The sequence below is a fragment of the Epargyreus clarus genome, unplaced genomic scaffold (assembly GCF_041222505.1).
Source record: "Epargyreus clarus isolate Ecla_fem2 unplaced genomic scaffold, WU_Ecla_fem_2.2 ptg000003l, whole genome shotgun sequence".
Lineage (NCBI taxonomy): Eukaryota > Metazoa > Arthropoda > Insecta > Lepidoptera > Hesperiidae > Epargyreus > Epargyreus clarus.
In genome coordinates, this window is record NW_027332211.1 from 13272647 (window position 1) to 13298807 (window position 26161).

Sequence of the window (26161 nt, forward strand, 5' to 3'; positions counted from 1 at the left end):
GTTTTAAATGATAAATTAATAAATAAATAAACATAGAACATTTTAAAAAATTAAGGTCAATTATTTTTTTATATACGCTATTCTATATTTAAAATAAAATAATAATTATAACGAGAAAAAGATATTTATATGATTAACTAGTGGTGCCCGCGGCTTCGCCCGCATTTTAAAGATATAATATAACATACATAAAACAGAAAATTCGTACTTTCATTGGAATGACGGTGCCATCTGTCGAAAATTGGTCTTACCAACTCCCAAACTTCGTGGGCTCTTGGACAACAACTTTGCAAAAGATCATCACTTGATCAAATGCATAGTTTCCGATTCTTTAAAATGTATATAGACAATATACATTTTATAGAATCATATAAATAGATAGATGATCGATTAACATGGATAAGTAAAGTAACTGTAGGTAAATTATAAAATCGAATTTCGATCTTCTGGGTTGAAAGATCGATTCACTTAATCGATCCGTTACTGGAGATCGATTAAAATAATCGACTTTTTGGTCCAAAAGATCGATTCTCCGATTAATCGATCTTAGATCGCCATCCCTAGTTCCCATGGGATTTCCGGGATAAAAACTATCCTATGTCCGTTCTCGGGTCTCAGGCTATCTTTGTTCAAAATTTCATTAAAATCGGTTCAGTGGTTTAGGCGTGAAGAAAAGACAACCAGACAGACTGACAGACAGAGAGACAGAGTTACTTTCGGATTTATAATATTAGTAAGGTTATAGAACTCAACAAAACGTGGGTACATTATGTTTTTGCATTCTATATTAGAAGACTAGCAACAAAATATAAGTTTATAATAATTATATATCAATGTAACTTGAACGACACATGCTTTACAAGTTATTTATATTACGAAACCTCAAATAATACATCCATTATGTTTTGGATAATAATAGTATAGGCTTTAACCCGTATATTTTCGTGTAATACAAAACCTTTCTAGCAATCGAGCATTACCTTTCGGGATTTCAAGGTATACACAAGGAAAGTATATAAGTCTGATTTATCACAGATAACAGGCTCTTAAGGCATAATAACCGAATAATGAATGATAAGTAGCTTCATTAATGCCATATTAAGGTGTGCTCATGAATACTTTGAGAGTGGATTTAAGATCAAAACGAAGTATTACCAAACGGAGGGAACGCTTTAAATCTTAGAAAATGAATGCAAATATTTCCGTGTAGCGTACACGGCATCATAATCCCTCGGGTACGATATAGAAATATAATCAATAAAACGAAACAAACGTTACGTTATTTTCGATAAGCTTCGTTTATTGTTATATAATAAATACCATTTTTTATAAAATCGCTTTGTGTGTTTTTGTGTACTCATACCATTGTTTAATTTATATTTTTTTACACTTAGTGTTGTGATTAATTTCGCGAAGTAAATGATCTGAGTATCTATCTATCATTTATCTATTTTATAGCAAAGTTTTCTTTCTATACAACGCCATGTCCGTGTTCCGTGTCAGGTTCCATGTCGTGGATATCTTGGACTTACATAATAACGAACATACACCCAGCACCCAGAGCCAGATACCCTAAATGAAACGTTTAGATATCTGTCTGACCTGGGATCGAACACTGAACTCATTGCGTAACTAACCCACTAGTTAGCACTTCGCCATGTGGATCAAAGGAATAGAATCCTTAACTTCTGCTCATAGTATACATAGGAATTGGACATTCAGTACCTTAAACATTTGCATTGTTTAGAAGCATTAGTGCTAGCGAGGTGAAAGTTTGAGGTCCGGTAAAGGGGATTACCGGACAGGCTTAGCGTTAGCCGTATGGACCCTAACTTACCTAACTTGATTTAATTCCGGAATTAGAACTTACCGTGAAAACGAGTTGGGTACACTGTAAGTAACAAGTAATATGTTTTATTGTATGCTTGGTTATATAAGAAAGGTTTATGTTGATAATAATATAATAATCAACATTATATGGTTCGATTTGTTCCATACAAATTAAAAATATAAACCGATATAGAAACGTTGTTCATGCCTATAATTGGCACTCATACGAGTCTTATTATTATTAATACTTCTAAGTACTATATACTGTATTGTGTGTGTTGCTGTTGGCATGTAAATAAATAAATAAATAAATACTAGTTTTAATGGAAAACAATTAGAGATAATATGCCTACAAGTTTGAGTTTTCCTTATAACATAATAATCAAAAATGTAAATAAAATACCAGGGGTATAAAGCATATTAGTCGAGATTAGTCATTAGTCACTTCAAATTAGTCGTGATATATCAGAAATTCTTCTGTGATTGACTTCAGGTCAATTTACTCTCCTATTTTATTATGGTTCTTCTTTTATCTATGGTATAATATTAATAACTCATTTGCGACGGTGACCGTTTAACATTAGGCAAACTGCAAAGTCTCTAGTTATTTCTACATAAAAAGTATAAGGCAATCTGTCATACAGGTTATCCTAGTAAGGACTCTATACTCTTACAAAACATTACTCAAACTTATCCTGTCGTAAGACTGCTTTGGGATTAGGAAAATAAAAAAAATAAACAAAAAAACATTATTCAACTGACAACCAAGATTGTGTTTATTTCGATGGTACACAGTACACTACTGTTAAACCACTGAACCGCAATGTTTCTATCCCAAGCTAAGAATCAATAAACTTTAAATCAAATTAAGTTGGGTGTGTGGGGTCCTGCGAAGGGCTAGCACTAAGCGCATCCAGTAATCTCCTACATCGAACCCTAAACTCTCACCTCTCAGACGAACTAATGCATATAAATAATGCAAATGTATGAATGGAGTAGATGAACTCTATGTAGTCGTCTAAAAGTTTTGTCTTCAACGGTTCTGTTGCTTAGTAGCCTTACATAAAATGACTAATAATGAGGATAGGTCATAGACTTAAAATATTTTTTCGCTAATAGTGGAGTTTATATATTGTTGATCAATAATTAATTAATTGGAAGTTTGTTATAGACTCAGTTTTGTGAAGGTTGGTCAGGGGAGGTACCACGGCCACACCTATTTGTGTTGTGAAGCAGTTTTTTCGTTACAAGAAGGGTACAAATACCAGGTGACCTATATATGAGGCGTCCTACTTAGACCTCAGGAGTGGCACTGAACCCCTGAAGGGCTTTAGATAAAACTATTTCATGGGTGGCAATCACCACTTACCATTAAGTAGACAGCATGCTCGTTTGCAACTTCAATTTTATTAAAGAAGACAACCTTTTTTATAGCCCACAGCTGGGCACGTGTCACCCAGTAATCGATGGCACGGAACTAACACCACCACGTTGTTCAATCACCGATTAGTAATAGTTCTGAATTTTATAAATTATTTAATTTATATCACGTTTTCCTTTCCAAATATATCACTGCTAAAAATATAAAACCCGATTTAAGTAGATTTGCTCGGTCCAAAACAAGATAATTAATTGGATCAATCATTCAAAATTTATGCAAAAACTTCGGATGGCATTTGATTATTTCGAAATTAGCACGCTCTAAACCTGCCCATACGATTCATTAGTATTCATCCTAATTTTATAACGCGTGTATGCGAGAATTTTATAAAACACCAATTTATAGGCGACAAAGTTTTCTCTGCGTGTAGCAGGGGCGCCACTGGCCATCATAATGTTGCTAGGTTGTCGAATTTACCTAAGAAGTGGAAAAATTTAAAGAATGTTTTCATTAATTTTAATATATTATTGCGAATCTCTGATAGTTATGTACATTATTGGTCAAGTGCAAGTCGAACTCGCAAATGGACGGTTCCGTATCATCAACATTTTAATTTAATTTTTGTAGTATTTGTTATTATAGGAGTCATTCAAGTACATGCATTGTGAAAATTTGATCTAGCTATTAGCTTCAGGACATAACGCCCTGCGAGAGACGGACAGACAGCGGAGGCTTAGTAATAGGGTTGCGTTTTTAACCTTTTGGTACGGAACCGTATAAATCATTCATATTATTGATAAACGACATAGTTAAGTTATCAAGATCGTAATTTTATTCAATTAACTTAAAACTGAAAAACTTTTTTTGAGAAATTTGAAAAATATCTCACGAAGTTGACAAGTGACTGTTTCTGAAAACCTCCACACACACACACAAGTTTGTCGGACTATAACGTGACTGATACGTTATCGTTTTAATTATAACAAAAAAAAACTTATTTACGATATCGTTATCCATAAGCCGTAAAATTAACTGGTGATTAACAGACGAATCTCGTCTCCGTGACCTTTGCCATTGAGCATGATGTAGGAAAACATAATATATACATATATTCTTAAAATAGTATCTATACATTGTTATTTCTTCCTTAATATTCCTTGATTAGATTTAGTAAAATATCTGCATAAATAATCATTCGAATTTAATATTAAGTCAAAGATAAGTATAGATATCTCACCGCATTGTAATTGAAGGAAACCATTAAATGGCTTACACGGCTGACAGTTCTGTCAGCCGTTTAATGGCTGACATGGTGTTATTTATGCGGAACAATGCCGACATGAGCAATTAAAACACGAAATCGAAGAAAAAGTGCGGAGAAATATCGTTTCATTCGTAAATGATCTAAAAACTACATTTTTTTAATATTTTTTAAACACGAAAATAGATCACAGTGACAATTTCGCCACGCTGGCCAAATACATATTGGAAGAAGTCTAATTTTTTAATTTTTAGGCGCGTACGTTTTCTTGCGATGTGTATCACTGTGAAAGCAAGTGACTATAAATTTTTAATAGATACAGAACTTTTAATAATCATAGGTGTCTGGGATTTGAACTTTGAACCGCCCAAATTAAGAGACTGATTCTAACACTAGGCACTTACACATAAATATTATTACATATAAATTTAAGTAACACGTAAAATAAATATTAAATACATATTAAAACATAATACACGTTAAATACATATTAAACACGTATTACATATAAATTTAAGTAATTTAAGTGTTACTTAAATTATATGTATTTTTATTATTTTAAGAATAATATTTTAATATTTTATTAGTTTAGGGTATTTTTAACTAAAACCTGGGATCTAAATTATCAGAAACATGACTCAGGTGATACAGAAAACATGAAAATAAAAAAATAATTAGTAAATAAAATAATATATATTAAATTAAACTTTAACACTTATACGAATATTCAGTCACGTAATATATTGTCTTTTGTAACGTAGAGAAGCGTAAAAGTAAAGCTGTAATTAGCACTAAGTTTCAATAATAACGAATTTTAATTATTATTAATTAATTATAATAGAAAACAGAGACAAGAAGTTTTACACAAAAGTCTAGATACGAGTTCACGTCTCATTCTTATTGAAAGTTTAAACTAGGACATACCTTTAGTAATTCGTTATTAGAACTTGTATTTCTGACAGAATTTAACAACACATGTATGTAGGTATACATTTTAACTGTAATGTATAATAGGATACAAATTTTATGGTAAAGTTTCTACTTATTCAAGTAATTTTCATCATATATAAGTTATATCAATATACACGTTTTTTTGTTAAATTACTTTGACCCCTTTGTGCTACGACACTGGAGGCACCACCTTCACACTTATCAGCAACCCATTACTGTTCCACTGCTGGGCACGGGTCTCCTCTCAGAATGAGAAGGATTAGGCCATAGTCCACCGCGCTGGCCAAGTGCGTATTGGTAGACTTCACATACTTTTTGAGATTTTTTTTTATAAATCTCTCAGGTATGCAGGTTTCCTCACGATGTTTTCCTTCACCGTTTAGCAAGTGATAATTAATTTCTAACACGCACATAACTTTGAAAATTTAGAGGTGCGTGTCTGGGATTTGAACCTCGGACCCCTTGATCGAGAGGCCGAGTTTCTTAACCACTAGGCTATCACTGCTATTACTGACTAATAATAGCAGTGTGTAATGCTGCTGTGTTCCGCTTTGAAGGTTGTGGTAAGTGGAAACATACTTATCCGCTTTTTTATCAAGACTAGGAACAAATCTTTGACCGACCTCGGGTAGGAGTCTAATCTTATCTCGGGTTAATTACAGGCCTCTTACCATCAGGTGGACTGCATAATTGCGACTTCTATCATACTAATAAACTCCAGTTCTCTACCAGCCGTGTAACACATCCCATCATGTGAGTTATAATCATAGAAGAGAACAGCAAGGTATAATAAGGATTACAACAGGCATCTACCATTCTAATAGATGAAAACCCATCAAGATAACCGTAACAATAATTGTGAAGGCGTTACAGTTGTCAAAGGGCGTGTTGGAGGTTTTAATTAACAGTTCATCCCCTCACTGACCCAGTTGTTCCGACATTATCTCGTCACGTCACCCTCGTTAACATGATATTCTTAAGTGTAACATATTGTTTACAGAAGTTACAAGTGTACAAGTGTTGAGATAAATACATTGAAATATGAAATGAAATTAATGAATTATTGAATATGATTTATTATTGATTTATATAATTAATGAATTGAGATATATACGAGTACATGGAATAGATAGAAGGTGGTAGAACACTTTGTTATTCGACTCCGGCGGCACCATCGCCACACCTATTTCTGCCTCATAACAGCAGTGTTAAACGCTACTGTTTTATGGCTTGAAGGATGTGGCATAGCAAAGCTTAATAGATTTTTTAATGACATGAATTCAAATAACTGCAAAATTTTATAAGTCTACCTTTTTTTAGATTGTGACAAATTTAGACAATATTCGCAAAAAAATATAAGCTATCAAAAAACTAGATTTAGCAAATATCAATAGCGGGAAGTAATATATTATGGCATGTTATCTTAGACATTTCCGTCAAATAACCATATAATTAATATATATTATACGTATAGCTATTGCCTACACAGAACATTATACTGTTATATAAAAATACAAAGTATATTATAAAGTTATAATTATCGATATAACCGTAATAACGCTGGCAAACTGGATATTATTGGTACATCGATATCCTAGGCCTTCGATATATGCATAGATAGGTATCTTATATCGATAATTTCACCAACACGCACCCTTAATCTGAACGATGTGAACGATACAAAATTAATACACTCAACAGAAATATAGTGCTCATTTCGAAAAGGCCATACCATTTAATACGACGGCCTCGCGTTTCGTAGGCAATTAATTCGCCCGCCGTACCAATGCAGGGGGATGTTTAAAGGAAATGTCATAATTATCTTAGCTACTGTTGCGGTAACTTGAATACGCTTCGCTCACGGCTTTGTCCCGTCCCTGTATCGACAACACATTTACCCACTTACGACTCGGCGAAAACTCGCAAAACGAACCATTGTCACATCCGCGAACAACAATACCACCGTCGTACGCTTATCAAGACGCGTCAAAGAAGTTCAAAAGCTCGGTTTAGACGTTCGCTATCTTGCGTCGTTTGTCAGTTTGCGCCCCCGGCGATGATTGTCTCCGCTATTACAAATGGCCTTTTTGAAGATACCCCGTTTGTCTCTATTTTAATTGACGAAAGTAAACCGTACGTCGAAAACGGCGCCACAACGGGAGACGTTCGCAACAAATACATTCGACTTTGATTCGTCCTTATTTATACAAGCGATACATATATTTATAGGCTCGCTCACGTAACGGAGTTTGTGTGTTCGAGTATTAATCTCATTTGTGTAATAAAATCTGCGCCTTAGCCGCGATGGCAAGGAGTGATCCGGCCCTGAAATGCTTGCCTCCGCACGATAATCCTGTTAGGTTAAGAAGGTTTCTACATATTACGTGCTTTGCTACGCCTTAAGGATTAAAACGACACGTATGTATAACACGATACGTAGCGAAGGGCTGCGTGCCTGCTGATTATAAATATTGATTTTCTAAAGTTCACATCCGTGTAAAAGTGCGTTGACATTATATCTCTTGGGCAGGGATATATAGTTCATTATTCGGCGGGTAGAAGCCGGTCTTAAGCGATTACGTACGCAAAGATGCAACGGAGGTTTAGAAGCTTGGCATGACAAGGTGGTCATCGCAATCCTGAGATTTGCGGACAACGAAGACAAAGGACGCTTAAATTATTCAGTCAAAGGAAAGCCGACTTTAATATGTTTCACGGAGACTCTATTTGTAAATATTTTAGCGTGGCCGCCAATTTTGCGTTAAGACGAGTAGTTTGCATGAGAGAGGAATCGGAGAACGTCTGGGAGCTAAATCTACCCTGTGGGCAGTGGGGGCCGTCCATAAATAATTAATCTGCAGCGCCGGGCGGTTAAGTAAATCCTGTGGTGGCTAGGGATACCTTAAGGACGGGCACCATTGTTTTGGGAACGTCTATCATATTTCGATCAATAGATGGGAAAAGATAGGCTATGTTACGGTTTAGATAATATCTACTTTAAAAGTAGTATACCTTTCAAGATTCAGTTGTTGCATTTTTATTATAGAAGCAGAAGAGCTGTACGTTATTACTGTTATGTTCTGATTTGATATGATATGAGTAAGATACTTTTAGGTGAAGCATCCTAACTTAATAGCAACGGTGAAAATGTACCCGAAATTTGGGTAGATTTCCTTTTTGATATAATATTCGTAAGGCATGTAATAATGTTTATTGACTACAGACTATTTATTTCACATCAGATAAACTGTATACATTTCTGTTGTTTTACCACATATGAAACATATAATGATTATTACAACACATTATTTCACAAGCTTTTTTATAGATTTACTTTTTATCACCTAAATTTAATGATGCTTTGGTTAATAGGTAGATCCTTATAAATTATGTATGACTTAATTGTGAAGACGTGAATACTTTTCATATTTTCTTAACACTTTTCTATACAATCGATAAGTCAAAGTGGTATTTTCTCTTTGACTAGCCACATTTGTGGCATTACCACCCACGCTGAAACCTAACATCACAAATCTGTTTCAATTATATCTTTTAGCGAAGTTTTATTTCTAGTTGAGAAAGTAAAAATCTACCTACATCATAATCCATTGTTAATAAGACTACTAACTAAATAAAACTGTAATAGCACCTGTACCTTTTCAAAGTAACTGTAATTTTCTAAGCATATCCACTTTACGCACAACATTGAATTAAACATTATTTTTTCAAAATCCTCTGTTGCAAGATCATCTATAACCGCAAAATCATTAAGTGACAATTAATGCTGAAAACTGTTGGACCGATAATGATGATATTTTTGCGGAAAAATTAGTAAATGAACGGTAGTACTTCCGATGTAATTATAGTGATACTAGCTGACCCGGCAAACGCTGTGTTGCCATATAAATAAAAAAATGTTAAGGGTGAACAACCCTTACCACTTAGGGGAATGAAAAATAGATAGCAGCCGATTCTCAAAATGAATATAAAATTTGGTGAAAATCGGTAAAGCCGTTTCGGAGGAGTACGGTAACTAACATTGTGACACGAGAATTTTATATATAAGATTTAGATTTACCGATATTTCGCTTATGTACAATATTTTCAAACGGGATGAGAGTCCTCTCTAAGGATACGTTATTACTCTTGAGAAAGCTGTTGAAAGATATTCACTATTCAGTCAAAGTATTACTAATATTATAATCTGTAGATGACCCTAACTTTCAAAACCATCAAAAGGTAATTATATTATAATAAAATCGTGATTTATTGTATGTATAAGTGAGAATGCATAGTTTGGAGCGCGAAGCCCCACAGTGAGCAACAAGCGACGTCTTGCGGCTCTGCGGCCCGGGGCGAGGATTAGGCCGGCTTTACCCGCAAGACACCAGATAATATAGCTAGCAACTGTATACACCTACGAGGTAAACTGAATTACTGCTAGTTAGAAAATCTTTTAACAAAACCGGTATTTATTAAGATTTTCTAAGTAACACCGTTTAATTCGAACAGCTTTAGAATTAAATGGTGAGTACTCTAATGTGTATAGCGCTATCTATTACCACATAAGAGCATTTAAAGTAGGTTCAAAATAAATTCGTTTTTCTATAACAAATAAATTTGTCTAGTACAAATTTGTTGTTATAGAACACACACACAAAAAACAAAAACGAAAGATTTCTCGAATGGAAACCGAGCTTACAATAAGGCCAAAGTCCATATCACTGTGCTATCACATTTGTGTGTGTACAATGGTATAAAAGGTTTAGGTGTAGCTACGGACTAAACTTAGATTAAAAAATCGGAAGTTAAAACATTGATGTGTCAAATTACTGATTTGCCACTAACGAATTACTAGCAAACAAATAATTTTAAATAAATCAGCGGCATAACGCACACAAACGCACGCTAATTAGGATTAGCGTTATTACTCCTAACATAAAATAATTAAGCGGATAAAACTATACGCATTAACACATCGGAGCGCTAATGCCGTACAATTCTCAATCAGCGGCGGAAATTCGACCAAATAATCGGTATGCACTTAATGAACGCATTTGAAAAGTTAAAAGCCCGTTCAGGCCGCGCGCACGCCGCCGACTAATTACCATCGGAATAATGCCCGTGTGTGTGCGGACTTAGCGGCATTATCGCCGAAATGTCCTAATGTTTAGTTGTGGGTGTAGGCGGTCATTAGTGATTTAGAACACAAATTTGAATGTTGCCCCTGATCACCGATAAGTACCTGGACAACGATAGCAGTTTTATGCGAATTTGCCAATTAGTGTGCGCTTGAATGGAATTTCACAAAGCAGGATCCTAGTATATTAACTATTTCGGATAAGTTACTTCAGTTCTTTCATTTTATTGGTTATCTGTGAAAGAAATTATCTAAGACAGTCTACTATACTATACTATAAACTTCTTGGTTCTGAAGTTGCCTTTGCAAAAATATTCAGTTTAATAATAATATACAAATAATACTTGACAATTAAACTACTTCATCTATTTGCACGCATTATTTCGTAAAAAACATTTATTGCTGTTAATGTTTGAACATTATTGTTAATAAGGTAAGTAAAGACATAATATAAGCTGTCAAAACAATATTGGCTCTCACCACAATATGGTTTTATGAACTTAATATTTTCAAATATTTTCATTTTCATTTTTCATTTTCATTTACTATTCCAATCAAACAAAGAATAACTACTTATTACAAAAATGATTATGCTTCTAATTATAACTTGTTAAACATAAATAAAACAGTTAAAACACAGGGGATTACCGAAAATCTAAATTGTGTGCAAATGTGAATAGGCTTTGAAACGCATCGTTCAGACGCAGAGAGCCCGATTTGGTAATTAATTTTACCGCGCGAAGTGCTCTAAATGCACTAGAAACCTATATAATCCTCATTAAAATGGGAATAGGCGACTATTCACTTTGCCATCAAATATAATTTTGGCTTCTAAACGCGGAATATTATTACGTATTTCGCCGGATCTGATGCGCGGGGCCCTGTAAACATATTATGAATGTACGTTCCTATTCATACGTACCACAACCACCACGTAGTCCGCTACTGCTAATTCGCTCTGAATATGGAAATGAATCGCGTCGCCATAGCAAATTGTATGAACTGCTTGCAACAACTTCAGAGCGGACTAGCAGTTTGGTGCGGACTATACCACGCTACACACTACGGTAGCGACAAAATGTCGGCAAGAAGTTTAACGCGTAAGTAGTACAACGAAAATGAAGTATGATAGAGGGAAAATCCGCTGAATCGTTTTGTGTAGGACCTATACACATTCCGAACATCCTTGGAATTGTGTGCATTCCTGGAATTTGGTGGACGCACACCCGTACGTCTAGATCGCTGCAGCTTCAATTTACTTTTTTATATATATATAAATTATTATTTAAGTAGAATAATATAAGTAGAATAATATAAGCGTGCAGCCCACCTGATGATGAGTGGTTACTGGCACCCATGGACATCTGACATCAAGTCCAAATAAGTTCTACCTGAGGTTGGAAAACCTGGAATTAGTACGCCTAGGGAGGCAAGGGTAAAAGGGTATTCAAACCTTTCAAAACAGAACAACAGCGCTAAAAACTACTGTTATCATTAAGAAAAAGGTGTAGCGATGTTGCCACTGGACTCGAACTATAAATGATTCTACCACCTTCAAAACGATTAAGTGGTCAGCCTCACGTGCGCAATGTCGCTTACTTGTGTTTGCGATGTGGTCAATATCGTCTATGCTATTGATTTCGACTTCTAAATGATGACTGTGTGAACAAAACTGAACAATTTCATACAAATTCGCATCCACCCAACCAGTTGTCGCTGTAGTACGTACGTGTGAATAGACACTTGTGTCTTTCAAAGGGTTCCATCATATTGCTTTATACAAAACCTGTGTAGCAGTCTAATTTGTTTTACCGCGAACATTATTAATCTCTTCATTAACATTCCGTTTTGTGCATTCATTTCAATAACCGAATATGTTTTGGAATCTAATAGCGTCTCATAAAGCGGACATTATACATTTCGTCACCAAAATTCGTTTTTGTCCATTTTAATTAACTTCACTTTTCGCATTAAGTACACAACGAAAAGCTACGTAAAAGACATTTCATCAAAATAAAATAATACGATGCTATCATTTTCATTTGTTCCCGGCCGCCCAATTTTTCGCATAACGCACCACCCAATGAAAACACAAATTAATCTGCTCATTTTTTGCATACAATTTCATATCATTGGGCTCAAATATCCGAAAGCGATGCATTTCGCGACGAGTAATCCTGTGTCACAATGATTACGGATTACGTTTGTCGAGATTGAATTAATTCATCATAAAAATGTATTATTTTATGACGGTATGAATGAGAATCCATGAAAAGATCCGTCGCTTTGTTTGCATGCAGAGTTGAATGAAGATGGGGTAGAAAATCTGGAATCAATATAGACACGTAGTGTGGAGAGCGCCTGTGTCGACGCGATATCCGACACGGGTTCGGATTAAGTGACGTCAAATCCGGGATTAAGAGGGCTGGGATAAAGCGGCCGGGATCGGGTGGAGTCCGGGTCAGCGGGATTTTGCCGGGGCAATAAAAGTGTCTGCAGCCGATTTAGGCTGAGCCCGCCGGCAATTCGGCTCGGATACCAATTGCTAGGTAATTTCGACGTGCGAGCGCGATCTGTCCGCACAAAGCCGTTCTAATGCCTGCCAATGGGATTAGCCTAGTGTCGTCCGGCCCTCACAATTTATTGGACGGAATCAAATGTCCGAATTAAGATTAAACGAACTGATTGTTGCTTACCTGCAACGGTGGAATTGGATTTTGAAATGGAAGGAAATCTGTGTTAAGGTTTTGCTATAGCTTTAACAATTATTTTCAACTTTTTATTCGTTATTACTATTTTGATTGTTATTAATATAGGTAAGTAATTACTAAATAACTTTTGTTCATGAACATTGGTGACAACAAATTAATTAAACCGAAACTTATCATAAAGGATTTCATTAAACATATTAAAAAGCTGATCAAAAGCTAATCAATACATCTTTTATAAAGACCCTGTCACAAAAACGTTATTGACATCGATATCCTTCAAACGGTCAAAGCGACGTTTCGTCCCCAACACAACGCAGCTGAATTAAAACATTCGACGTGCGTTGGAATAATTGAAGTTTTCCTAAACTAGACCCCCGCTACGGAACCCTACGTAATCCGGATTGGAGATTCATTAGGGCGAGATTATACGCTATTGAAATCTGGCTTAGCGGCCGGGATTGATCGGAGTGGAGCACACCACTATCAATGTGTAGTGCGTTTTGTGCAATTTCAAGTACGCTTATTTGTACCTTGCATATTGTAAGTACTCGTAATTACTTCACATTTGAATATAACATTGATTAGGGGTAGGTACTCCACTTTCGAAATTCTCTTCATCTGTACGTATTTTACTGTCAAGTAGTAGTCAATGTAATGTACCCATCGATATTTGTTATATTGGGAATTCGAATTAGAAAAACTATATTGTCCAGCTTGTATGATAGTCACCTTCGGTGTTAGAAAAAATAGTTAATAACATTTGTTTATTTAGTCACAACGATTCAATTGGAGTAAAAGCTTTGCACGAAGCACGAAATGCTTTTCATTCGAAGCTTTTGGTATTTTGCTCTGCATTCTCAGATGTTGTTTAGGTTAGGAAGACAAAGGAAGACTGATTTGGTACATTTCAGATGTATTTAAGTCCGTAAAATTGAAGTCGACACTTTCGTCGAATGTTACGTTTTGATGTTACGTCATGACGAAATAGCAGAGAACTGTCGGGCTCATCCGAAACTTGATAACTCACGCAAAGAGTGTACCTTTAGAACATAGTACCAATTACGATAAGAAGTCATCAATTTAACAGTTCAGTTACAAAACCATTGCTCGTTCGTCATTACCACTAAATATAACCCTCATAACACACGAGCAATGGTTCAAAAAAATAAAATCAATATGATAACCAGACAAATATTTATTTATTTTGCACGGCGACCCCTACGTCCATATTCGCATAAGTACGTAATCAATGGGCGCATTAACCTTATTGGATAAATCAAGTGGGGTACATCAAACGATGGTGTGTAAACAAAAGCGGATGGATGAAAAGGTTCACGTAATTACTGTAATGCACTGTCGTTTATAAGCTCTGGAACAAACAAAATATTAAGTTATGAATACCTATATTATGTTACCTACACACAGAGTTAAGAAATAAGTAGACTCCTGTAGAAATTAATTACATTTATCACCGCCGAGGACTGGGGTTCCTATCGCCGTGAATTCGATAAGGCAGATTTTATTTGTAATTGTGTTAATTTAAAATCAAATATAATATGTTTTGGTAAAGGAAAATATTACAAGTTAAGTTACTTGAAAGTTTTACAAATTATCTAAGAGGTTTGAGACCTCTACACCTACAGTCTCAGATAAGACAAATCAATGCTAATTTAGTTATAACAGTAACTAATTTGAAACCAAACATGTTTGCATTTTCTATTTAGGGTATCTTCTTTTTCACAACCCCTTAGTTAACCCTTATATATATACGTGTTGTATAAAGAACTCTTGCGCAATTTTTTTCTAGATTCACTAATTTAAACAATATATTCTCACATAGTGCCTGACATTTATTAAGTTTATATGGCTCCAAATATAAATTGACATGATTATTCAAAACACACTATAATAATCATTTCATTTTAAATACTAGCACGAGTTCAGACCGCTTCAAATTATAATTTTAAAGCAAACTAGAAGACCGGGGAACCTGAATTTTGTATAATTGCTAAAAATTAATCCCCACTTTTTAAAATAAACGTGATTCGTGACGTCAATAGATATTAGACATCTGTCGAATGAGGACGACTTTTTTATCTACTTTTTGATGTTTACGTTAATTGGACACTTTTTATGTTATAAAATTATTAATGTATACCTTGCAATTTAAATAGATGGAAATGTTCAACGAAATTTTCTAGTCCAATAGGTATTGTTAAAACTATTAATATGTTATTTTTTAACTGTAACAGAAAGACCAATAAAATAATCAATTTATACCAGGTAATCTATTTTTATGGTCCTAATTTATGTCTTTATAAATAAAGGCTAAAGATAGAAAATGTACCTAAAATATATAGAAAAGGTGAGCTGAACAAAGTGAACTGGAAGTTAATTAACTTTAAACAATTGATACAATTAAAGTACTTTATATTATTTCGAAACACATTTGTTACATTTTATTACCTTTCAAAATCACATTCACTTATCGCTCACCAATCGCCTAATTTAAACTTGTAATTAATAATCCACGTATGGAATTAAGCGCAATAGAAACAATTCCAAAGTCATTTATAGGTAGGTACCAAAATTCATTAATTAATGTTTTATTCAGAAAGTATTTTCCTTTCAGTGATAATTATTCTATAACACGCACATAACTTTGAAAAATCAGAGGTGCAAGCCGGGAATTCAAATCTCTGACTCGATTGAGAGGCTGAGCTCAATCACTAGGCACTGCTATACAACATATATAGCACAACACAACATATAGCAGATACCTATTATTTGTATTCCGCTACCCGTGTGTGACACGAACGTCTGTAAATATAAATGCACCCATACATAGATATATCATTTTTAATTTGTTCAGAATCCGCTTTTTAATACAAATTGTACAGCTTACCGGATTGGGAGATTAGTATAATCGTTGCGGTGTGCCGTGCGCCGGCACACCCACATTCATGCTAATTGAGATAATCCTATCGAGTTTTTGGAGATACGTTCGGAAATGCTTTGTGTGGTCGAAACTACATAAAGCCCGCGACTCCACTTGTGATATTTTGAGAATAAAGAAAAACAAGAATTGAAAAATGTAGAGTGAGCTTATAGACTGAGCTTTTTATTGACCATATAATACCTATTTTTTATGATTAAGGGATATTAAAATGGATAAGTTAGTTTACTTAAGGGAGAAACAATATTAATCTACTGCGTGTACGTACAATTCAAACATAATTAATATTTTGATATATATTATCGAAAACTATAATAATGTTATGAGCTATTTACGTTATCCAATTAGTATTAATTTGCTATATCTACTAGATAGATTTGATTTATAACTAACATTTAAAAAAATACTTAACAGTTACACTACTTAGTCCGAATAAACTAGGTCTGTACACACACCGAAAATGTGGACAGAATCCGCATTTCAATATAGAGAATATCGAATTACGTAAAAGATTAGTGTGAGTAGCGTGCGTGAGTTCATTCGGGACGCACACATGCATGCTAATTGCGATAATCCGATTGAGTTTTTTGGCAATCCATTTTATCATCGCATAGATTTTAATATTTAACGTATACTAATGAAAGGTATAAATTATCTAAGATTAATCGAGCGTCAGTTGTGAGACTAATATAGTAGGTATGTGACCACCTTTGACTCGATGACATATTTTTAATCGTAACTACGAGTTTGAGATAACTGTTAATTTTTTGTAGTTGAACGAGTGTTTTCTAAGCAAATTTGCGTAAAATTAACTAATCTTCAATTATTCAAGAATGGTGGATTACACCATAAACTTTTAAACATCTTAGGAGAAGACACGTGCCTAGTAATGGATTAGGGTCAAGTTCTTTCTTTATAGTCCTATACTATTTTTACTACACACAAAAATGTGTACATCCAGATACAGAATAATACAAAAAAGCGTAAAATACTACAATCAAGTATATCCAAATTCAACATTTAAATCTACTTGACCAGGAATAGAACCCGGTACTCTTTTCGTATCATTTACATGAATAATGATAATATTCTACAATCAAGAATAACTTAATCCAACATATTTACGAAACTGCTTGATCGGTGATCGAACCTGGACTCGCGTATCATCAACATTTAAAATACTCCACCACGCCAAAAACAACCACAAAATGAATCGTTTTTCTAACGCAACGCTCGGAACCCTACCGTAGGTCGCGGTTCCCTTTCGTTCATTGACTGTCACGTAACCCTTAGGGTAAAAGGAAATAGAACTTATCCTGCAGCCCTAACACACCTTTTGCAACGCCAAGTCACTTTCTACTGCGAAGTAGAGATAAGCTAGTGGATTAGTTCGACGGTACGGAAAAGGATAAAGAATAAACTTAGCCCTGATTGAGCTTCATACGTAGGGTACGGTAACCCTACTTAATGTTTATTATTCTTATTTTTTGGATTAGTTGTAGTTGCGAACAAAGAAATGAACACGTGTGGAATGAAAACCTCTGTGACCTTAGTTCAATTAAATAGAAGATTCGATTGAAATATAATCAAATATTTCTATCGAAATCTACTACGAGTAATAAATGATACGTTTAATTTTAATTATGATACATTATGATTTATTATGTATGTATTTTATAAATATATTCTTTAATGGTTTTTAAAATATTGCATAAATAATAAAATTACGAGGGCTGTATACATGTATCGGGCTTTTATAGACAAAAAATGTAAATAGCTTATAAGGTATGTCTAAAAATTTATGATATATTAACATAATTATGAACCAATTTACCAAACTAAGAAATTTGAAATCATTACCGCAAAAATCACGTGGTACCGTGGTACCGATACTATAATTACCAATATCAAAAACATATTATATATTTATGTTTTATATACTTATATCATTGCAGTTCATGATCGATATATATTTTTTTTTATTTTTTTAATGATTTTTAATGATATGATTAAATCAAGGCACGATTTCGTCACAAAAACGATTAAAATATTATTTACCTAAAATATAACATATGAAGCCACGGTACAAAGGTAAAGAGATACTTTGTTTATAAATACCCTACAAATACGTTGTATGCGGCCACTTGGCGTCCGTGTGCAGATAATCCCGTATGCTATCCCGCTCGCACTCACGGCGGCTGTACGCAAATCCTCGTGCCGTCTCTCTCTAATCCCTTATTTGAATCTTATCAGATCTCAGGAGATACGCCGGTAGCCGGTCCGATGTGTGCATGTTAGCTGCGGGTTTAGGCGGTAGGGTTGGCGGCCAATTTAAATTCAATATTTTAAATATTTTTTTCTTAAACTATAATTCTTAATAAGTAAATGATTAATTTGTCCATAAGTTAAATTAATACCTACTATGGTTCCGACATATCAAAAATGTATATTGCCGGTTTAATAATAACGAAAAGGAACAGAATACAAAACTCACAACATCAAGAAAACAAGACACAAAAACGTAATTGCTACTAATCAATTATATGAGCAAATCAATGATGGTTCCTGATTACTTCTTTTTTTAATTAACCTAACGACTAGGCAAACGGGCTACCTGGTGGAAAGTAGTCACCGTCGCCTATGGACTTTTGCAACACCAGAGGAGTCGCCAATGCATCGCCGGCTGTGAACAAGACCTCTTTTTACACCCCTCTTAAAGAGTTCCATGTCGTAGTCCTGAGGGAATACCTAAGGAGGAAGTTCTTTCCAAATTTTGCACGTGCTTGTTTGTATTTTAAACATCTATCGACTAGATCACTAATTGTAAATCATTTTGAATACTTAAATAACATTTCTAGTTACATAAAATCACTTAGAACAAAATACATTTTCAAATCAATAACATAAAAAGGCAACACCACATCCCTACAGGCGACTCGTACATTAAAGGTGCGTCCACACTGATCCGCGATTAATGGGCTTTGAGCGATTGGAGCTAAATTTATGTTTCTGCACGCCACAGATTATAGTGACGGAGGACAGCAGCTGCTCTGATCTCGGCGATCAGTCGCTACTCAAGTCCAAATACCCTTCGTAAATGTCTTCAAAGGATATTGGTCTTCTCTGTACGTTTGAATGTGTCAAAGATTTGAGATTTGTTAAGTAATTAGTAAGGTTTGCTTTCCTTAGTGTGTGGTTGGTTAGTGTTTGTGTCGCCTTTGTGTGTTCGTGACACGATTTTGGGAATCCTTAAGTGGGTCTATGTGTATATATAGGTAGCACAATACAAATCTTATCATTTGCATTACTGTAGTTGTCACCCAGGCTTTTTTAACACTCTACATTTGAAGGCGTGGAGGACAAAGTGACGAAATTATTGAATAAAAATATTCGAAGGAAAGACGTATAGGGAAACTTTAGCACCATTAATCCTTTACTGGCCTCCGATCTTTTCGCAGAATAAATTTATAGTAATAGTAGCCGGTTAAGTAGAAACGGATAGACTTAATGCAGCATTGTGAAGTCTATAGGGAAATCTTAAGGGCATACAGAGTTACCTACGATTACTAATTCGAACTTTAGACCTCTTTATAAAACGCCAAAATTCATACCTAGCTACCGCTGTTTATACCGGAATTTAGTAATAACGAACTTTTGCCCGCGGCTTCGCTCGCGTTACAAAGTAATATTATTAACTAAGAAAATTTATACAAACTTTCATCCCCTATTTTATCCCCTTGGGGGTACAATCGATCAAGATCCTTTCTTAGCGGATGCCTACGTCATAACATCTACCTGCCCTACCAGCCCGATCCGTCCAGTGGTTTGGGCTGTGCGTTGATAGATCACTATGTCAGTCAGTCACCTTTGAGTTATATATTAATATATATATATTTAGATAAAGTTGCAAAGAGCATTCGATCATGCCCTACCATTAATCAGATATTGCTTAGGGTTCCGTGTTGCGGATTAGCCTCAATCTGACAGCAATATTTTATGAAGGAGACAGTGCGAATTAAAGGTTTATTTCTTGCGAGTATAATAAGATAATATTCGTAACCCTTTGTGGGGATTAAGATTTTGTTAAGGGCGCGGACCCCAGCCAGACGGGTCGCCCCAAGGGTAGCTCGGGCGCTCACTTCTATGGTTTTTACGATGGTAAAACAATTAATCGTTTCCCGTTTTATCTGTATAGTAACAATAATACAATTTAAATGATTTACTGTCATTAATATAATTGTAGTTTTTTTTGAATGGTTTTACAATCCATAATAAGCCTTAGGATTAAAGTCTTATCGAAGGTTAGCCATGCTTTTATATACAACGCCTTATAAACTAAAATTTAAAGTAATACTGTGTCTGTACATATTTTTTCGGCGTACCGAGCGTTTATTCACGGATCCAATTCATACGCACGTATCCTAGCAAGGTACTTTAATAGTGATGAGCGAACAATCTGAAAACTCCGTATGTTTATCTGGGGGCAAGGTAGCGCCCCCGCAAGTCTAGCCTTTTTTCTATTACTGACCCATTGCTGAACACGGATCTACCAGAGTGAGAGGGGTGAAAATCGTAGTCCAACATGTTGGCTAAGTGCGAAGAGGTTGACCACAACTTTAAGAACTTTTTAAAGGTGAATAAATATCCTCTTGATGATTTCCGTCAATTATCAGTCACTAAAGAAAGTCATAACTAAGTTTTAATAGGTAAGTACCATTTATTAACGAACCTGATTTAAGTACCTAATCACTATCCTACCCATACTAACATCGACAAGCGAACACAAACTGAATCCGTATCTCCATCTAGCCGCACGAGCCGCCACTCACTCGCACACATTGTACGTAAATGTTTAGACAAGTGCCTCCAATCGTTACGATTGATCAAACCAACTTTCCACTTGACCGATTCCCTGGAGCACCAACGATCTGCGCTCTCGTAAGCATGATCTTGACAAATGGTCGGGATCATCCGTCGAGTACCGGTCACGGTTATTTGTCCATATGACTCGCCCGCCTCGATTTTTTATCGATTGATCAGCGGCTCAGCTGATTGCCTCTCTGTTGTTGCCGACGGATTACTCGCGCACCGCTACGGATGTAAGACTGTATGTACGAGTACATGGTAGTGATACATGCTAGTGTTTAGTTACGAGCGAAAAGCGCTAGCGAGTTTGAATTTATTGCACCAGTAATTCGCCCAAAAATGAGTCGAATTCGCATATGGAGGGTTCTCTCTCTACATTGAGCTATAAATGAGTATGCATTACAATAGACAAACCAAATAACGTCGAAAAATACTGGTATCGTGTATAGGGCTCTTCATTATTTTTTTTTATCTTAGTATTAGATTTTATATAAAAAAGTGACAGACGGGGGCTTAGTAATACGGTCCCGTTTACAACACTAGATTTCATCGCTACCCCTAAGACTAACTTTAATCATCTTTGCAAAATTAGTATTTTTAGACTCCATGTTTTAACACTTTAGATATGAACTTATGAGATGTCGCTGTATTCGTTTAAATTGTGGGGATGGCATGTGCTATGTTTGCATCAACTAGGTCTTTTATAGCCATTACTAGTTGTATTTATTTTCGCGATAATACTCGTAACAGTTCGCACGTAAGCAGTGAGACATACAAATAACACGCACAAATACCTGACTGTAGTACGGCGAAATTAAAGTGAGTCACAAAAGAATAATCTTCAGGATTTGCATTATGATCGCACACAATCGTAATGCGATGCGTGTGTGACGTAATCGAGAGTTGTATTGTTCGGTCAAGTCAGACAACTTGTGACTTTACGAGCGGTGTTATGTTGGCTTCCCACGGTCCGTGGTTTTGCTGACAGGTACGGACGGACGCTCAAATCAACGCTCCGTGGAAAGAGTAACGAGAGGATGAGTCCGTGCGACGTGTCAGAATTCTTTGACTTCGCATTTTGGTAAGTCAAGTAAAAGTAAGTTGAGTAAGTTTCGACTATCAAGATCGATAGAGTGACGTGGACTATTAAATGACATTTGATTCAGTCCGTGGCTTTCCGTGGTGGTCCGTCGTCCGCGTATCCGCAGAATCACGGATCGTGGGAAGCCACTATACAGTGTCAGTGTGTGCGTTAAGCCGAATGCACGCCACAAATTGGGCTGAAGTGCAGGAGATAATCTCTCAATGATTGATGAAGGAGCCACCCTCCGCCGTAGCTATGTTTTGTCTTTATTTTACAAGATTTATAAGGACATACTATTTGATATTTTGATCATGTTTCTTTTGTTCTAGTATTGCCAATTAATTTCATATTCTGTTACCCGAAGAAAAAGTTGTGAAAACGTTTTCAATGTTAGATTAAATATAGAGTTACACGCAATTGGCCATTTGTATATATTTTTAACAACCCAATAGGAATGAATCCCATTCGTTCCTATTGGGCCAGTTTTTGAGTAATTTTTATACCTCGTAAATTTTATGTACTTAAAATGCGTATTAATTTTAAAGAATTTAGATACAGATATTAGGTCATACAATATAGTTCTTGTATGCATCAGTGATTGACTTGAAATAAAATTTCCGTGTTGACCAAACACCAACAGAGCTGCAAGCGTGTAGTTACAAAACAACAATACAAAGGATATTCTAAGATATATATAGATATTTCCACACCCATTTCTACCTAATAACAGCAGTGTTAGATGCTGCTGTGTTCCGGTTTGAAGGGTGTGGGTAAGGGAAACAGACTTTTCCAAGGCGTTCCAGCTTAGTCCTCAGGGGTAGCGGCGCATCTGTGGCCGACCTCAGGTAGGAATATCTAATCCTATCTGGGGTTGATTACAGATGTCCATGAGCGGCAGCAGCCACTTACCATCAGGTGGACTGTATGCTCGTCTGCTACTCCTATATTATAAAAAAGGTATATTTTGATAGTGGATGTGGTTTTATCTAGTCATACACATTCAATACGTTTTGGGAATTTCGGACGGTAAGCCTACTTATTCCGCAGGCATTACCGGCGGGTTGAACCTCACGGATTATCCTATGGATTTCGATTACGCATGTATATTGGGTACATCCTACGGATTTTTATCTTTTCATTCTAAACTAGAGATTTTGTATAAAAACAAAACTAAAACAATCGCTTAAAATTGTAGCGTATGTCACTACTACAATTATATCCAAGGACACCTCATATGTTAAAATCTGTCAAGCCATTTTGGCTTTAAGGTATGCTAAATAAGATATACATAGATACACACATACATAGACATACACACATATAAACATACGCTCGGAAAACATTATTGCTTAAAGGTTAACCTTTAAAGTCGACTGTGACACCACCTTACACCTATTTTTATCTCATAACAGTAATAATCTACAAATGATAGGATATAGTTTTTTTTTTTACTTTTGAGACGATCATAAAATTAATTTCGTGGTATATCAAAAGTGTCGAACCCTAGACTCTGCACATTACATGGTTTATAACAGTATTTTCCCACATCGGACAATGACATCTATCCTCATAGCGTCACACTAAATAGAACTTGTGAATGATCTAATACATGCCTTATTAGGAAATTCAATTATCGCTTAATGTGGACAATCTCAGTCAAAGAGAGGACAGTTAACTAGTAAATTAAATATTTTTTTTGTTTTCAGAAAAAAATAGAAGATCGTGATGGTGACCCGTGAGGAAAGAAGTTATGTGAAGGAAATTACCAGCAGTTACACAATTTAATACTAGTATCAAAATTTGTAGACATTTAAAGAATTTTATGTAGAATTTTCAGTTATGTAGGTTTCTTACACAGACCTATATCTTAATAGATCCCGCATGTGTACGTATTAGCGTGGCCAAAACTCGAGTTAAAGGAAGTGGATTCAGCTCCCTTCGATGAAATGTCATTTAGTCCGAAAGTAACATTTGTTGTCATCGGATGTCAATTGACAGCAATAAACATGCCGAATTGCGCTATAATAAATTGTGTAAATTCTACAAGTAAAAGTAGCCGCGATAAAGAAAATATTTCCTTTCATACGTAAGTACCGTTTTTCTTAAAATATGTATTATTTATTTTATAATTAATTATTTAAAATTTGTTGTGGTTTCACAATGACAATTAGTTACTGAGTGTGTTTTATCAAATTTTTAATCCATTGCAAATTTTTGGTTACAAAGTTGTAAAGCTTCTGTATTAAAACACGCAATGAAAAGTAAAACGATCGATATTTCATCTTGTTGCTTAAAGATGATTGTCATTGGTTATTTCAAAATGAGTACCTGGGGTTGTACATGCCAGTTTCTTGCTCTCGATTATTTAATCGATTTTCGAAATGGATGAATAATAATGTTGTCTTAATAAATATTTTGTAACATGTTAATGTTTTTTGTTCTTTTTTTAATATTTACCATTCAATTTACAGGTTTCCATTGCGATTGCGAGTGCGCCTACGCACCATCGCCATAATCAAATAACGATATGTTTACAACTTTCTATGAGAACTATGTATATAAAACAGTGTAAGCTACCTTAATGTAGCAAGTGTTTTTATTTATCATTTTATGTATTTGTTCTTATGTTAAAAAATTAAGCAATATAAGTTTTTCTAGGTCTATTATCCATTTATAATACGGCATATACATGGGGTCTACTGAAGTCGAAGGACTTCAGTTGGTCCCATGCTGAGACTATTTTAACACCAGAATTTAATAAATGTTTAAGCAATATTTATTTTGTATTAAATCTTTTTTCCGTAGACATCTTGTTTTATTTTGTTGACTAAATTTATGGAGACACGGTAGATTTTGATAATGATGATTCGGCGACTTTTTTACCAAAACATTCGCAGAGCACTAGTAAAATAAATCTTGACGATCGATTTCTCGAAAATCTATCTTCGATTTTTCGATTTCAAAATCGATTTTTATAGCAAAACCGAATCGACTTTTGAAACGATTTTCTCTCTGACGGAGAATTAACGATGCACATCTCTAAATCTTTCTTGACAAGTGTCAGTCGATCGGATAAAAGTGGCACGCTTGGTTTTCATACAAATGAAGGTACATGTGTCATCTATTTAGATATAGGTCTGTGGTTTCTTATGAATGTTTTCCTTCTCTGTTTAAATTTGTTTGAATTAAATATACCTTAAAATTAGACTGGAATACCAGGTCCTTAATGAGAAAAGTCGAAATTCTTTAGCTATAAAAAATATTATTTTAATAACAATTCAAATAAAATTATTCTAATTAGAGTCCTCAAACATCTATTACAATATTCTTTTCCAATTAGATTTTATAAGAAAATATTCTTACATTACTTCCTCTAGTCTTAAAATAGCACAATTTAGTTAGAAGTACTCCATGAATTCCGTATAACAAGGAACGGAGCTCACACGTAGCGCTGAGTATAGAGCATACAGCTCAGCTCAGATTAGGCGGCTGCCCACCGGCCGCATCTCCCGAGGGATTACGGGAATCCGGATTTAGCTCAGCTCGCTACGAATTTGTATTCTGGATATAGGATTCCCAGCATATAAGATGTGTAAGGTATAATGTATAAATGTACTACAATAGGAAAGTTCATATGTTTTACTGATACTTTGAAATTAAATAATTGATACTACTGATACTTTTAAATTTAACTATAGAATCCAAGTTATAATAAGAGTTCATAAGTAGCGTAAAATCAAAATTTGACTATTTCTAGTAGGCACAAATTGGTTGATCTTTGGTAAGAAAATCATTGATTTGATTTGAAAAAAAAAAGTTTTGAAACATGCAGCAACTTAGACTCTGTGAACACAGAGACACCTTATTTTTGTATATATATACTTAAGGCCCTTTCATAAAACAAAGGAATATGTTGTGAAAGCACATACGGCTCCGACGAGATTAGGCTGCCCACCGACCGCAGCTAGGGATTACGGAAAT

At 35.0% G+C, this 26161-nt stretch overlaps 1 protein-coding gene and 1 long non-coding RNA gene across 2 annotated transcripts in view; one reads left to right on the forward strand and one right to left on the reverse strand.

Annotated features, from left to right (window-relative positions):
* Positions 1-26161, reverse strand: part of dve (SATB1_N and homeodomain domain-containing protein dve) — a 112137-nt gene that overhangs the window by 15449 nt on the left and 70527 nt on the right. The window lies entirely within an intron of this gene.
* On the forward strand, positions 24123-24984 carry LOC140749131 (uncharacterized). The gene is made up of 2 exons (XR_012103027.1): positions 24123-24266; positions 24652-24984. It is a non-coding gene; the product is annotated as an uncharacterized LOC140749131 (long non-coding RNA).